We start from the raw sequence: 14794 nt of genomic DNA on the forward strand, positions 1-14794 counted from the left end.
AGTAAGACCCGGCCGGATGGAATTAATGCGTTCGCGTATTGACGCGGCTCGCAGCAATTTCTGCCTTTTCCGTCTGGAATCGTATTCCTCGTCAGATGGGCCCCCATTGATATAGTTTATGACAGCCTTGGGGGCGACTGGGGCCCTTGGGGCCCCAGAGTTATGATGTTGAGATATGTCCCTTCCTTCAGTATCTGGGCGGATGTACTGTTTTAAATGTCCTGCTTTGATGAGCCTTTCAACTAGATACTGGAGGGACCGACATGTCTCTGTTGTATGACCATGGTCTTTGTGAAAGGCGCATTTCTTGCTGCGGTCTCTTATGGATGGGTCCGTTTCGAGGGGTCTAGGCCACCTGAATTCGGACAACCCTTGGATCATTGGGAGAAGTTTTTCGTATGATACGGATAGGGGTGTGATGGGCAGCCTATCCGGACGACTCGGCCCGTCCTGCCTCCGGTCAATTGGTTTTGGCCGGTCCGGAGGTTTGGCATGTCTGTCCGTGTTATCTCTAGAAGCCCGTCCGGCAACCAAAACTTGCTGGGTGGCTGCACGTACGTCATCTTCGAGCATTGAATATTTGTTAGCACGTCTGAACAAATCGTCCATCGTTGTAGGAGGCTTTTTGGCCAGCGATTCAAAAAATGGAGTGCCTGGACAGATGCTTCTTTTGAAGATCTGTAGGACAGCATCCATGCTGCAAACCTCTATTTGGAGTACGGCTTGGCCAAATCGTTTCACAAATTCCCTCAAGGATTCGTTGTCTCTCATTTTTATGTTCTGGAGGGTGCTGATATTCTGCTTGTGTCGAGCAGAGCACAAGTACTGTCCCACGAATACTTCAGAGAGGTCCCTGAAATTGTCAACAGAGTTAGGAGGTAGGCGATGAAACCATGAGAGGGCCTGCCCTTGAAGGCTGGCGGGGAATACTTTGCATAGCAATGCATCGTTGCCAATATCGAGCGTCATGAGCTGTCGATAGTGCATGATGTGATCAAAGGGATCGTTGGTCCCATCGTAGGTGGAAAACTTTGGTACGAGGAATCCCCTTGGGGGCTCGTAATGGGTGATATGAGAGCAAAAGGGCGTGGAGAGCATGTCATCCAGCCTTTTGCTGATGGAGCCAATGGGTGGCTCGTTTGGGAGGTTTCTCCCAGCTGGTCGTTCCGCTAGGTGTGAGTGAACGTTCCGCATCGCTGGGGTGACCATGGGGTCACGATGCGGAGGTACGTTCTGCACCATGGGAGCGATCATAGGATCGGGGCGTGGTGCCCGGGTTGTGGCTACTGGTGGCTTTGATCTCCCAGGCTCTTGTGGGCCTAGTCTTGCGCGCATAGAACTTGACAACTGTGATTTTCTATCACGTTGTCTTTTTGCTGAAAAATGAGTGGAATCTGAGCTTTCCTCACGGGGAGCTCGAGGCATGGGTGTGCGTGGCTCATGGGGCCTTGCGTTGTATGCTCCTGGGACAGCTCCTGTTGACCCAGGATATATTGATTCTGGCTCTGGCCTTGAGTTTGCCACCTGGCCTCTTGAACGCTGACGACGAGGAGGACCTGACGTTGAGGCTTGAATGCGTAACACCGCGTTTTCTTCCCTTAACCTCTCCGTCTCCTGGAGGAGAGCTCTTAGCTGTTTTTCGCTCGCCAACTGTCTTTTTTCGATGGCTTGACGCCATTCGTGATTATCTTCCTCCTTTCTACCAGATGATCGACTTTGGGAAGGTGTGGCCATCTTTGCTAGTGACTGAATCAGAATAAAAAGTAAAAGATTCCCACAGACGGCGCCAATGTTGTCGCCTCGCGTATCAGGTGGACCACGTTGCTGCTAGATGGATAGACACGCGATTCTCAACACACAAAGGGTTCTTGATTCAGCGTTTGTACCTGCAAAAAGGCATCCGGACAGGGTGTCCGGACGCACCCTCCGATGGTTTTGTTAGCCATGGTGAGGGAGAGATATATAAATCAGTTGGCCTTTTACTAGGTATCAAGAGGTTACCAGGGGATCAGCCCTTTCTTCTTCGTGTGAAGTCATATATATACAGCTTCAGGGGTACTGCTCCTTTCATTAATGGTGAGGAGATATTTTATGTTGTGATGATGATAATAGGTGTCAGTAGGAGCACTATCATCCTACGAATGGCTGTCAGAGATCGTGGTAGGTGATGTGGTTGTCAGAGATCGTGGGGAGTGATTATGTAGAATGATCGTGGGAAGTGACTTGCTGTCACTTCCTCTTGTCTTCTCATTCTGCAGGTGATGGGATGGGGGCCATGGCTGCTTGTTGTGATTGCGTGTAAGACTCGCTTTACTTTAATTGACCATCCAGACGATTTATATCCGGATGGATCATGCTGATTATCCGGATGTGTTGTGGAGACTATCCGGATGTCTATGCTCTGCCAGCGTCGTTTGCTCTTCCTTGGATAGGAGAAGCTGAAACGTCGTTTGCCTTTCCCTGAGGTGGTCCGGATAGGATAACTGCACCATGCATATCCTTAGGGGAATCCGGATGATGATGGTCCGGTTGATAACACGTGCCACGCGTCACCATGAGCTGCGTGCCACGTGTTTCCCAAGGGGAGGGGTCCCTACACATACATATATATAAGGCAAACGACCTTCCCATTACCTCATAACCAAATCAAAGGTTTGATCTATTGCTAAAGTAAGCAGTAGTATAAAAAATTTACACTTTTCCCTAGTATGTCTTTTGATTCCCTCAAAAGTAAATGACATTTATTTCTCTTATGCTATTTTCCTCAAAAATTAAATTATATGATTTCGAAAATGCTAAAATCAATTTCTTTTGCCCTCTAGTAAAATTAGTATGAGTAATTATCGTGAACAAGAAAAAGAGGATTCAAATGGTGCACTAATATACTAAAGTGAGTCTTCTTCCCATCTCATCAACCTAGATATATAGAACCAATCCTCCACCAACCTTCTTGTTACCTCATAACCAAATCAAAGGCTCTATTCCTAAAGCAAGTAATAGTATAGAAAAAAGTACACTTTTCTTTACTATGTTTTCCCCTCAAAAGTAGAGTAAAAACAAAGAAACTTACCTTTGTTTCCATCATGCTATTTCCATAAAAAAAAAAAGTTAAATAATATCAAAAATGGTAAAATTAATCGCCCTAACACTTCAGTACAATTAATATGATGAATAAAAAAAGAGGATTATGATTGAGCACTAACTTACTAAAAAGAAAAAGATAATTAACACCAAATGATCTTATAATATTAAATAAATAATTGAAATGTTGAGGGGGAATTTAATGTGTAAACGCCCTAAGGGGGATTTTCTTTTAGATGTTATTTTTAAAAAAATATTATAATATAATAATTGAAAAGATTAATACAAAAATATGACATTTTTACTATATTTTTTTTATTTTTATACTAAATTCGTCTTTTGAAAAGATGAGTCTAACTTTTATCTTAAAACTTTTTTTTTTATTTATGTTGAACTCGATATTTTTAATTACGAATTCACTTTTTTATTATTTTATTATTTTTTATATTTAACATACCTTTTGAAATTGAAAAATTATGTCTCTTAAAAAGACATTTGCATTTGAAATAAAAAATAAAAAATTACGATAGTTTTAGAATTATTTTTCACGGCACGAAGGCCACTCATGTTGAAAACCCTCTTTAAGGGGATGGGTCCTCAAAACTTACTGAAGTTGTACTATATTTTTCCCCATCTGATCAGAGCATAGGCTTCCACCACCAGCTTGGTAGAGGGACGTCTCATTCACACGCCCCATCATCTCAGTATAATTTATAACCAAATTAAATGTTCTGCAGTCTGTAGCTAAAATAAGCAATGGAAGACTGGAAACAAACACACCCAAACTCTAGAAGATGATGATGATAAGATTTTTAACTCATCTCTCTCTCTCTCTAATGAGACTAAACTCAAGAGAGAGGTCAATCTAATTGTATGAAATTTAGAACTCGAAATTAGATATGATCAGTCATAAGCTCTAAGCGCAATAAATATTGTTAATTAGTTTTAAATAAACTGTTAGTCATGACTACTTCACCATGCTCGACTGATCACTTAAAAGTGGAAAAGAAATTAATCATAATAATTTGAGCTTAAATGGAAATAATTAACAAAATCATTCAAGGTTTTAAAGAGTCAATAATGCCCTAATCAAATGATCACTTTTTAGGATTAAGAATGAACGAGAAAGGAGATTTAACGATATTTTGTGAGTGATTCAAATCTTTAGTTTTTCTTGTTAAAAATAATCTTAGGCTTTTCTTGTAAGTTATGTTTGATTTATGAAAAGTAACAAGAGAATGAAAAAAAAATGATATATTTTTATGATTGAATTTCATCGAAAAATAAAAAAAAAATATTATAAAAGAAAGGATAAAAATGTTAAAAGAGTTCTTTTTTTTTTTTTTGTAAATTTTTTTTTATCGATGACAAAACATCGTATAAAATTTTATTAATTTTTTTTTTTTACATTTTTAAAATTTATCTTTATTTCTTTTTTCCTTTCAAATTTTCTATGGCCTAACCTAACCTAATGTAAATTTTCTATAAACTACTTTAAATCTATTATTAGATATCGATGTTGGCTTATTAAAGATTTAGTTGAGATAACGATGATATAAGTAATTGAAGTATTAGTAATAAATTAAAGCATTAATTGAAGTTCAAATTATGAGGAAAGTAATGGATTCACATAAAATTAAATAAGAACATGGGAAGAGAAATTGACGTGCTACACTTAGAGAACTCAATCAAACATGGCAACAAATAATGGCTTTATTGGAATAGGTTAGATGAAAAATGAAATGCAAATGTATATATCATAACAAACATCACATAGAAACTTGAAAAAATCACGTGGGGATGTTAGTTAGAATCGAGCTTGGGCTAGAATTGAAGTAGGAACCGAATTCAATTTAAAAGAAATTGAAGTTACATTATGAAAAAGTTAGATGATTAATAATAAAATAATATTGGATTGCGGAGTTTGAATTAATTTTGTTACGCTTTGTTTAGGATGTTGGTGGTCGAGCTCCTTTCCGAGCTCATGGGGGATCAAACTGATTGGTCAATTGAAGAGACAACACATTCTAATTTTTTTTTATATGATGAATGACGAGTTTGCTCCTATTATATATTTAATATTATTATGTTTTTTAAGGTTTTTTTTAGAGGGCACAACCACAATTGAGAGGTTTTTTTGGAGATCTTTATCATTGTAATCTATTTATTTTCTTTTGATTAGTGAATTGTTGAGTGTTAGTACTTTATGTGGATATAGAAATCACATTGATTTCCTAATCACCTTCAAAATCTCGTATTTTTCTTTATTTTCTTTTTGTATATATACATAGTTTTGGTTAACAAATAAAGAGTAGTGGTATGTGAATAGAGTTGGTTTTTTTGAAGTCCTTGAATTCTAAGGAAACTTACTAAGTTAAAATGATTTATTTAGTCATCAAAATGTAATATTTAGTCATCTACATGTAAGTCAAGTGGGAAAACCATAAGGAAAGATATGGTAAATTCATCGAAAGGTCAGAGGAATATTTTAAAGAATTGATGTAAAAAAAAAAAAAAAACAAAAGACTTAATCTTATGGATCAAATTAACCATGAATAAAAGGTAATTTTTGAAAAAAATTATATGTGAAATCACTATTGAAAAGCATGAGGGATATTGAAAAACTCTGAGTTAAGATGGTAAAAAGAATTTAATTGTAAAGAGAGGAAAATGGATATAATTTTAGAGGTAGCAAATATGTATTTCTTGTATATGAGTATTTAGCAAATTTTTATTTTTTACATATGAATATTTTATTTAAAATCAAGGTATTTTTCAAGTTTTTGATAGTGCTTATTAAGACATATCAAATAAGGGTGGCTGATTGGTGTCATTTGTTGACTGTCGTACCAAAATCTCGGATTGTGTAGTAGGCAATCCATTTAGCTTGCCAATGTCTGAGATTGTGTGTAACAATTAATTGGTATTGACTTTTGAGTATAAATGGTGTCTAGTCCGTTGCTCAGACATCAGACGTCTAGTCCACCACTCAAACGTTACGCGTTTAGACCGATGCTTCAGACATTAGGCATGATAGACCACACATGCCAGAAATTCTGAGAACTTGACTGGATGGATTTGCCCGTCTGATAGGTCCAGCCGACTCGGTTTGTCCATTATGTCTAACATTGTGGAAGAAGGAAAGTTTCTTACTTCTAGTGCCAGACAAAGCTCATCTAAATCCAAATGGAGTGATCCCAAAGGGGTTATATGTTTGCCCTGGACGACCAAAGGGTCTTGAGTCCGGGAAGGACATGTGGAGGGAAGCCCCCCACACTAACACTTCAGTACAATTAATATGATGAATAAAAAAGAAGGATTATAATGGAACACTAATTTACTAAAAAAGAAAAGATAATTTACACCAAATGATCTTATAAGATAAAGGGGAATTTTCTTTTAAATGTTATTTTAAAAAAAATATTATAATATAATTATTTAAAAGATGAATACAAAAATATGACATTTTTATTATTTTATTTTTATTTTTATACTAAATTCGTCTTTTGAAAAGACGAGTTTACCTTTTATCTTAAAACTTTTTTTATGTTGCACTCGATATTTTAAAATAGGAATTCACTTTTTTTCTTTATATTTAACATGCCTTTTGAAATTGAAAAATTATGTCTTTTGAAAAGACGAGTTGTATTTGAAATTAAAAATAAAAAATTACGATAATTTTAAAATTATTTTTGACGGCACAAAAGCCACTTACCGAAGGGGATGGGTCCTCAAAACTTACCGAAGTTGTACTATATTTTTCCCCATTTGATCAGAGCATAGGCTTCCACCACCAGCTTGGTAGAGGGACGTCTCATTCAGACGCCCTATCATCTCATTATAATTTATAACCAAATTAAATGTTCTGCAGTCTGTAGCTGAAATAAGCAATGGAAGACTGGAAACAGACACACCCAAAGTCTAGAAGATGATGATGATAAGATTTTTAATTCATCTCTCTTCCCTCTATCTAATGAGACTAAACTCAAGAATTTTTAATTCATCTCTCTCTCTCTCTATCTATCTATCTAATGAGACTAAACTCAAGAGAGAGGTCAATCTAATTGTATGAAATTTAGAACTCGAAATTAGATATGATCAGTCATAAGCTCTAAGCGCAATAAATATTGTTAATTAGTTTTAAATAAACTGTTAGTCATGACTACTTCACCATGCTCGACTGATCACTTAAAAGTGGAAAAGAAATTAATCATAATAATTTGAGCTTAAATGGCAATAATTAACAAAATCATTCAAGGTTTTAAAGAGTCAATAATGCCCTAATCAAATGATCACTTTTTAGGATTAAGAATGAACGAGAAAGGAGATTTAACGATATTTTGTGAGTGATTCAAATCTTTAGTTTTTCTTGTTAAAAATAATCTTAGGTTTTTCTTGTAAGTATGTTTGATTTATGAAAAGTAATGAGAGAATGAAAAAAAAATGATATATTTTTATGATTGAATTTCATCGAAAAATAAAAAAATATGTTATAAAAGAAAGGACAAAAATGTTAAAAGACTCATTTTTCTTTTTACTTTTTTATCGATAACCAAACATCGTATAAAGTTTTATTAATTTTTCATATTTTTTTACTTTTTATTTTAATTTATTTCTATTTTTTTTCTTTCAAATTTTCTGTGGCCTAACCTAACCTAACCTAAATTTTCTATGAGCTACTTTAAATCTATTATTAGATATAGATGTTAGCTTATTAAAGATTTAGTTTAGATAACGATGATATAATTAATTGAAGTATTAGTAACAAATTAAAGCATCAATTGAAGTTCAAATTATGGGGAAAGTAATGGATTTGCATAAAATTAAATGAGAACATGGGAAGAGAAATTGACGTGCTACACTTAGAGAACTCAATCAAACATGGCAGCAAATAATGGCTTTATTGGAATAGGTTAGATGAAAAATGAAATGCAAATGTATATATCATAACAAACATTACATAGAAACTTGAAAAAATCACGTGGGGATGTTAGTTAGAATCGAACTTGGGCTAGAATAGAAGTAGGAACCAAATTCCATTTAAAAGAAATTGAAGTTACATTATGAAAAAGTAAGATGATTAATAATAAAATAATATTGGATTGTGAAGTTTGAATAAGTTTTGTTGCATTTTGTTTAGGATGTTGGTGGTCGAGTTCCTTGCTGAGCTCATGGGGATCGAACTGATTGGTCAATTGAAGAGCAACCTATTCTAAAGAATTTTTTTTTATATGATGAATGACGAGTTTGCTCCTATTATATATTTAATATTATTATGTTTTTTAAGGTTTTCTTTAGAGGGTACAACCGCAATTGAGAGGGTTTTTTTGGAGATCTTCATCATTGTAATCTATTTTTTTTTCTTTTGATTAGTGAATTGTTGAGTGTTAGTACTTTATGTGGATATAAAGATCACATTGATTGCTTAATCATCTTCAAAATCTCGTGTTTATTTTATTTTATTTTATTTTTATTTTTTATTTTCTTTTTGTTTATATACATAGTTTTGATTAACAAATAAAGAGTAGTGGTGTGTGAATAGAGTTAGTTTTTTTGAAGTCCTTGAATTCAAGAGAGGAAACTAAGTTAAAGGATTTATTTAGTCATCAAAATATAATATTAATTAGTCATCAAGATGTAAGTCAAGTGGGAAAAACATAAGGAAAGACATGCTAAATTTATCCAAGGGTCAGAGGAATATTTTAAAGAATTGATTTTTTTTTTAAAAAAAAACAAAAGACTTAATCTTATAGATCAAATTAACCATGAATAAAAGATACTTTTTGAATAAAATTATATGAGAAATCACTATTGAAAAGCAATATTGAAAAACTCCCTTGAAAGGAGTTAAGATGCTAAAATGAATTTAAAAGTAAAGAGAGGAAAATGGATATAATTTTAGAGGTAGCAAATATGTATTTTTTGTATATGAATATTTAGCAAATTTGTATTTTTTACATATGAATATTTTATTTAAAATCATGGTATTTTTCAAGTTTTTGATAGTGCTTATTAAGACATATCAAGTATTTCATTGGGAAGTATTTGAAATCTATTCTCACTTTCTAAAAACTTTTTTTTTTTTTAAATCTTTAGAAATGCTTAATTACTTTATATTAGTGAAAGAAAAAGGCTTCATCGATCTACAAAGTTTAGTGTAAACTAGTTTGAATAAAAATGTCATTCATCATGGTCATGATTGACTTAAAGTTAGTGAAAGAAAAAAAAAATATACCTTCCTAACTTTTTCTTTCAAAATAAATCAAAGTAATTAAGTTAAATTATTTAGGATTTCAAAGGTAATAAAAATGATAATTTTAATATTCTAATCAAGAAAGAGATTATGTGTATTTTTGAAACCAGAAAACCTATTTTTTAATTGAAACATATTTTCTTATTTTTTATTCTCAAAAACATAAACTAGTTTTTATAAACGTTCATGAATAAACCCTTAATATTTTTAAAACTAAACTTTATTCTTTTATTTAAGAATTATTTTATCCTTCAAATATATATTAATATCGATTATTATCAAAATTCTATTTTCTTGCTTATTTTAAATTTTAAAGTTTAAACTTTAAAAGTATTTCAAGTTCTTAAAAACACTTTGGTTTTACAAAACATTAAAGAACAAATTTCAAAACCTATTTTTAAAAACTATTTTTTAAAACTACTTTAAAAAACAATTATCAAACAGGCTTTTAACTTCACTTATTTCATTCTCTCAAAAACCCAATAATTACACAACCCGTATATAATTTCTTATTTGAAAAAGATAAGTTTATGAATTAAGAACAAATTCAAATGTCAGATTACCTATTATAAAGGTATGAGGATAAGTCATAGTACCCTTCTAAATTCGTAAATTTATGATCTTTAATATAAAAGCAAAAAAAACTTTCACATTCAATTAATTAATCAATCAATACAAAAATAAATAAGACTTAATATAAAAGAATAGACAACGATACGATAAAGATAGATTATAAAATCTACAAGACAATGAATATGAGAATTACACGAGTTGATTCATTAAATTAATTAAAAAATGATTTGATTATTTCTAAAAGATTACAACAAATCTTCAAAAGATTTCAAAAGACTTTATTTGCATGAGAAAAAAAAAAGAGTCTAGATGATTTCTATTTATTTTATTTTATTTACAAAAAATGCTTCAATTTATATAAAAAGAATGATTTGATTTATTTTTATTTACAAAAAATTCTTCAACATATTTTTATTTATGGGCTAATGTTTTTTTTAACTTATTTTTATTAAAAGAAATGATTGTTACAATCCAATTTGATTTTATTTACAAGAAAATAATTTTTGCAACTCTTATTTGAAAAATTATTTTTACAAATCTATTTAAAAAATTTTGATTTTATTTGGGAAAAAAAAAGTTTTAGGATTCAATTTTATTAAGAAAAATGATTTTTATATTTTCAATTTTTATTAAAAGAAATGGTTTCAGTTTAATTTATATTTACAAAAGCTCAGCCAATATTTCTTCAAACTCTCTCATTGTAATATTTATCTGTTTGTTTTCTTGTAGTATATTTCATGGAAGCTTTATTGTGTTAATTTCTTCATCTTTGCATGGAAATCCATGATGGCAAGACCACAGCAGCAGCAGAGACGGCCATGGACCACAGAAGAAGACAATAAGCTCACTGAATTTGTAATACCCCATATATATATAGGGACCGGACACCAAAAGTGGTGTGAAAGCCACTGCCAGGAAAGAGGAGAAAAAAACCAGAGAGAACAAGAGAAATAGAGACGCAGTGGAGGGCCGTGGGTTCTCCATGACGGAAAGCCTGCATTCTGAGCCACCAAACCTGCTCCGATCTATATCAAATTTTGAGAGGGAGTTCAATTCGTCGAGGTGAACATCGCTACTGAGTCGGATTTCGCATCCAACGGTTAAATTTTACTGAGGTTTTATATGCAAGATTATTCTTTTAATTTGTTGGTGGATATGTGAATGTTTGGATTGATTTTAGTGGGAATAATGTTTAGAGTAAAATTTAGAAATGAGTTGTTGATGGCATAATTTACATGAATTAAAGAGGGATATTTGTGTGAAATATTGGAATTATTTGGAATGTGTTTGGATCTGGTGGGGTAGCTGGTGATGGCGGTGATGGTGGAGGAGACGGTGGAGCTGAAGCTGAGCCACCTTCTCCATGGGGATATGGGAGAGATTGTTTGTTCAAGTCTCATCTAATGAAATTTTTTTTATCCATGTGAAAAAGGTAATAGAATCCTTGTTCCTTTACCTTCTGGTAATTATATTTATTGTAGGGTCAAGTTTATATTCTACATAAGAAAATTCAGATCATCTGATGGCTTGCTTTTTGCAAATGAAACTGCAGTGGTTGGTCCCTTCTAAATAAGGGATTGGCATGGCCTGGGTTATATTTGTAACCGCTGTTAAATATATCTATATATATATATATCTATATATATATATATATATATATATATATATATATATATATATATATATATATATTCAGACGAGCACTTTGTATTATTTAATAAATTAAAGAAATCTTCCAACCCTCTTAACACTAAGGAACAATATTTTTTCGTAAACCAATTTAATTATTTAATATAATTTAATGATTTAATTCAAGTCATTGATCGATACGATTAAATATATTTGATAAAATAAATAATAATATTATTTAAAGCCAAAATTAACTTAACCTAATAAGTAAAAAATATATTTTTTTTCTCTCAATAAAAAATACTACTCTTGAGCCATCATTGCTGAAAAAAACTCAATTGATTACCAACTTACAATAATAACTATCAATTATGTATATCAATTCCTTGATATTAATAAAACTAATAAATATGTTTGGATTAAATAATTTTTAAAAACTTTTAAATTTAGTTTTAGCAAAGAAGTTGATATTTAAAATAACAAGAAATTAATAACAAAATTCTCTCAAATCATTTAGAGCCTGTTCAGTAGTGATTTTAGGAAGCGTTTTTATCCCTTCTAATACATGAAAAATAGAAATTTTCAAGTGTTCAAAAGACTAGACCCGCTTCCTTTATATAATCACTACTAAAAGCACTCTTTAAAGTAATCAAATATGAAGTTTTGGGTTTTATGAAATGTCAGCTTAATTAGTTGCTCAACCTTAATAATAACCAATATCATCATCTCCCTTGGTTTCATGAAATTTTTACCTTATTCAACAAACTTGCAAAGCATATGCATTTCTTCATTTCATTTGGCCCTTGGAGAGATGTGAGCCTTCAATGGATTCTGCATCAGCACTGGCAGAAGGGCTGAAACTTTTTTCTCAGAGAGATCAACATCATCCCCATCCACAGCAGTCCATTTGAACTTCCAAATCTAATTGGCTACAAAGTACTCCAAACGAAAAATTCCTAAACCATTACCAGGGCAAACCCTCCTTCCTGCATCAAATGGCATCATTTTGATCTCCTTACTCCTAGTCACATCGAATGCTTCTACCCCATCTCCAGTCAAGAACCTCTCTGGCTTGAACTCCAGTGGATCTTCCCATACTTCAGGGTTCCATGCGATCTCTGCTACCATGAAAAAAATGACAAACCAGGAGGTAGCTTCTTCTTGGGCTTGGAGAAGAGCAATGGGAAGAAGAAAGCAGCAATGCAGAGAGAGACGAGGACCCTGAACCAGGTCTCCATTGTTGGCCTTAGATCTTCTTTGGTTGCTGACAAGATATATAATGGCAAGCTACCATTTGGGAGACTTTGTTCCACATTGAATAAAAGACTGCTAAAATTATTAAAGTTCTTTAAATAATATTAAACCTTTTTTTCTATATTGAAACTAGAGAGTATATGCTTTAAAATTAGAAAAGTGAGATGACCTAGTATATGATGCCACTCAGATGAAGTGGTTTTGACATTTGAAAAGGTAACTAATGGAGAAAACCTAATACAAAAATTGAAAAATTGATATTAGGTTTTTTGTCATGTTGGGAACATAAAGAATATTATTTTGAAGTACTGATAGTAGGAGACGTTAAAGTTGTGGAACTAGTATGGGTAATTGGAAGACCTGTGCCATAACCAATTAAGAGGTTGATGGAGCTAGTGTGGGGAGTGAAGAGAAAGATGCCCTAGATCAATAATAATATGGTGAGAGGCAACACTATCAATGAGCCATAATGGAGGTGTGGTGGTGACAACAACAGTGGTAGTGACATTGGGATGTGAATGTCATGGTATCGAGGGAGTGGAAGCTAAGGTCAACGAAAAGGGAATCAACTATATTGTGGTGGACCCAAAAAAAGGGCACTAGTTTATCTTGTGGCTTTGAGTGTCACATGGTTGGTAGCATCTGAGGTATGGTTGGGGTGGATGCTAGTCTCCATAAGGTCTAGGTACAGTCGACGATGATGGGTAATTGAAAGAAGGCGATATGCACTATCCCATGGTGTTGTTATCGACGATGGGAAGGCACCACCTAGTGGCATTTCGATTGACCAAATTTGCAATGACCAAAAAAGAAAATGATTGAGGTGATGGAGCTTGTAGAGAGGCCTCCAAATTCAACATTTTTTCATGTAATTCCATAAGTGTGACTACAATTTCATGGTCTTTTATAGCTTGGACAAGTTTTTTGTATTTATCATCGAGACCATCAAGAATTTTCTTGGCGAGATCTTTTTTATCCATTGATGCTTCAAGAATAGCAAGTTCATTAGCACGTGATTTGACTAAAGCTAATTTTTTTTTAAACAATCAAGAATCAATCTCCAAAAAAAAAAAAAAAAAAAAAAAAAAAATCAAAAGATGATAAGAAAATCAAGAATTAAAAAATGATCAAAAGCAAAAGACAAGAAAATTCTAGTAGGTTTGAACTAGGAAAATTTGGAGCTCCAAGTTGTAAAGAGGCATTAAAACCAAAATATTGTACTGGAGGCTATAGGAAAGGCTATAAGAAAGGACAAAGTGATTGACTAGATGAGGATTGAAGCAAAAATTACTAATGTGAATGAGGAAACCCATTTGGGGGTGTATCCTTGCCAATATAGATATAACAAGGTCACTACCACGAGGCAATGTAGTGCTCTAGGACCCTAAATTTGCTCTTGGTTAATATAAAGATGCGCTCCAATACCATATAGAGAAGGAAGAAAATTGAAAAAAATATGGCATACCTTTCTCTATAATGATTGATAAATATTTTGTTAGAAAAATTGACCTACTCCAACCTAAGGTAATTACCTTAGAAGAAGGGTGAATAGGGTGATGGTTTCTTTTTGTAAATTTAATTTATATGAATGTAAAAGATAATTATATGCAAATATATAATAAAACAATATAAAGATAATTGCATATAAAGTAAAAGAGTAGGGAAGAGAGAATGCAAACATAAGATTTTTATAGTGATTCAACGCAACTTGGCCTGCATCCATTCTCCTCTAACTTCAATCCCAAGCTTGAGGTCCCACTATTTCAAGGCTTCCAAACCAAGCCTTCAAGCAATACAATTGGGTTATGGTTCCAATCCACCCTCTTGAACTTTTGGTTTTAAGCACCCTTTACAATTCTCAAGAGATACTTCACTCTTGAACAACCCCTCAAGTGATACCCTACACTTGAGAATCCCTAAGTGATACCTCATACTTAGATTCTTCATCTCAAAGATTTACAAATAATTTCACAAAGTCCTAGTACAAAACTTTAGTAGGCTCAA

This window comes from Vitis vinifera, chromosome 16 (genome assembly GCF_030704535.1).
Source record: "Vitis vinifera cultivar Pinot Noir 40024 chromosome 16, ASM3070453v1".
NCBI lineage: Eukaryota > Viridiplantae > Streptophyta > Magnoliopsida > Vitales > Vitaceae > Vitis > Vitis vinifera.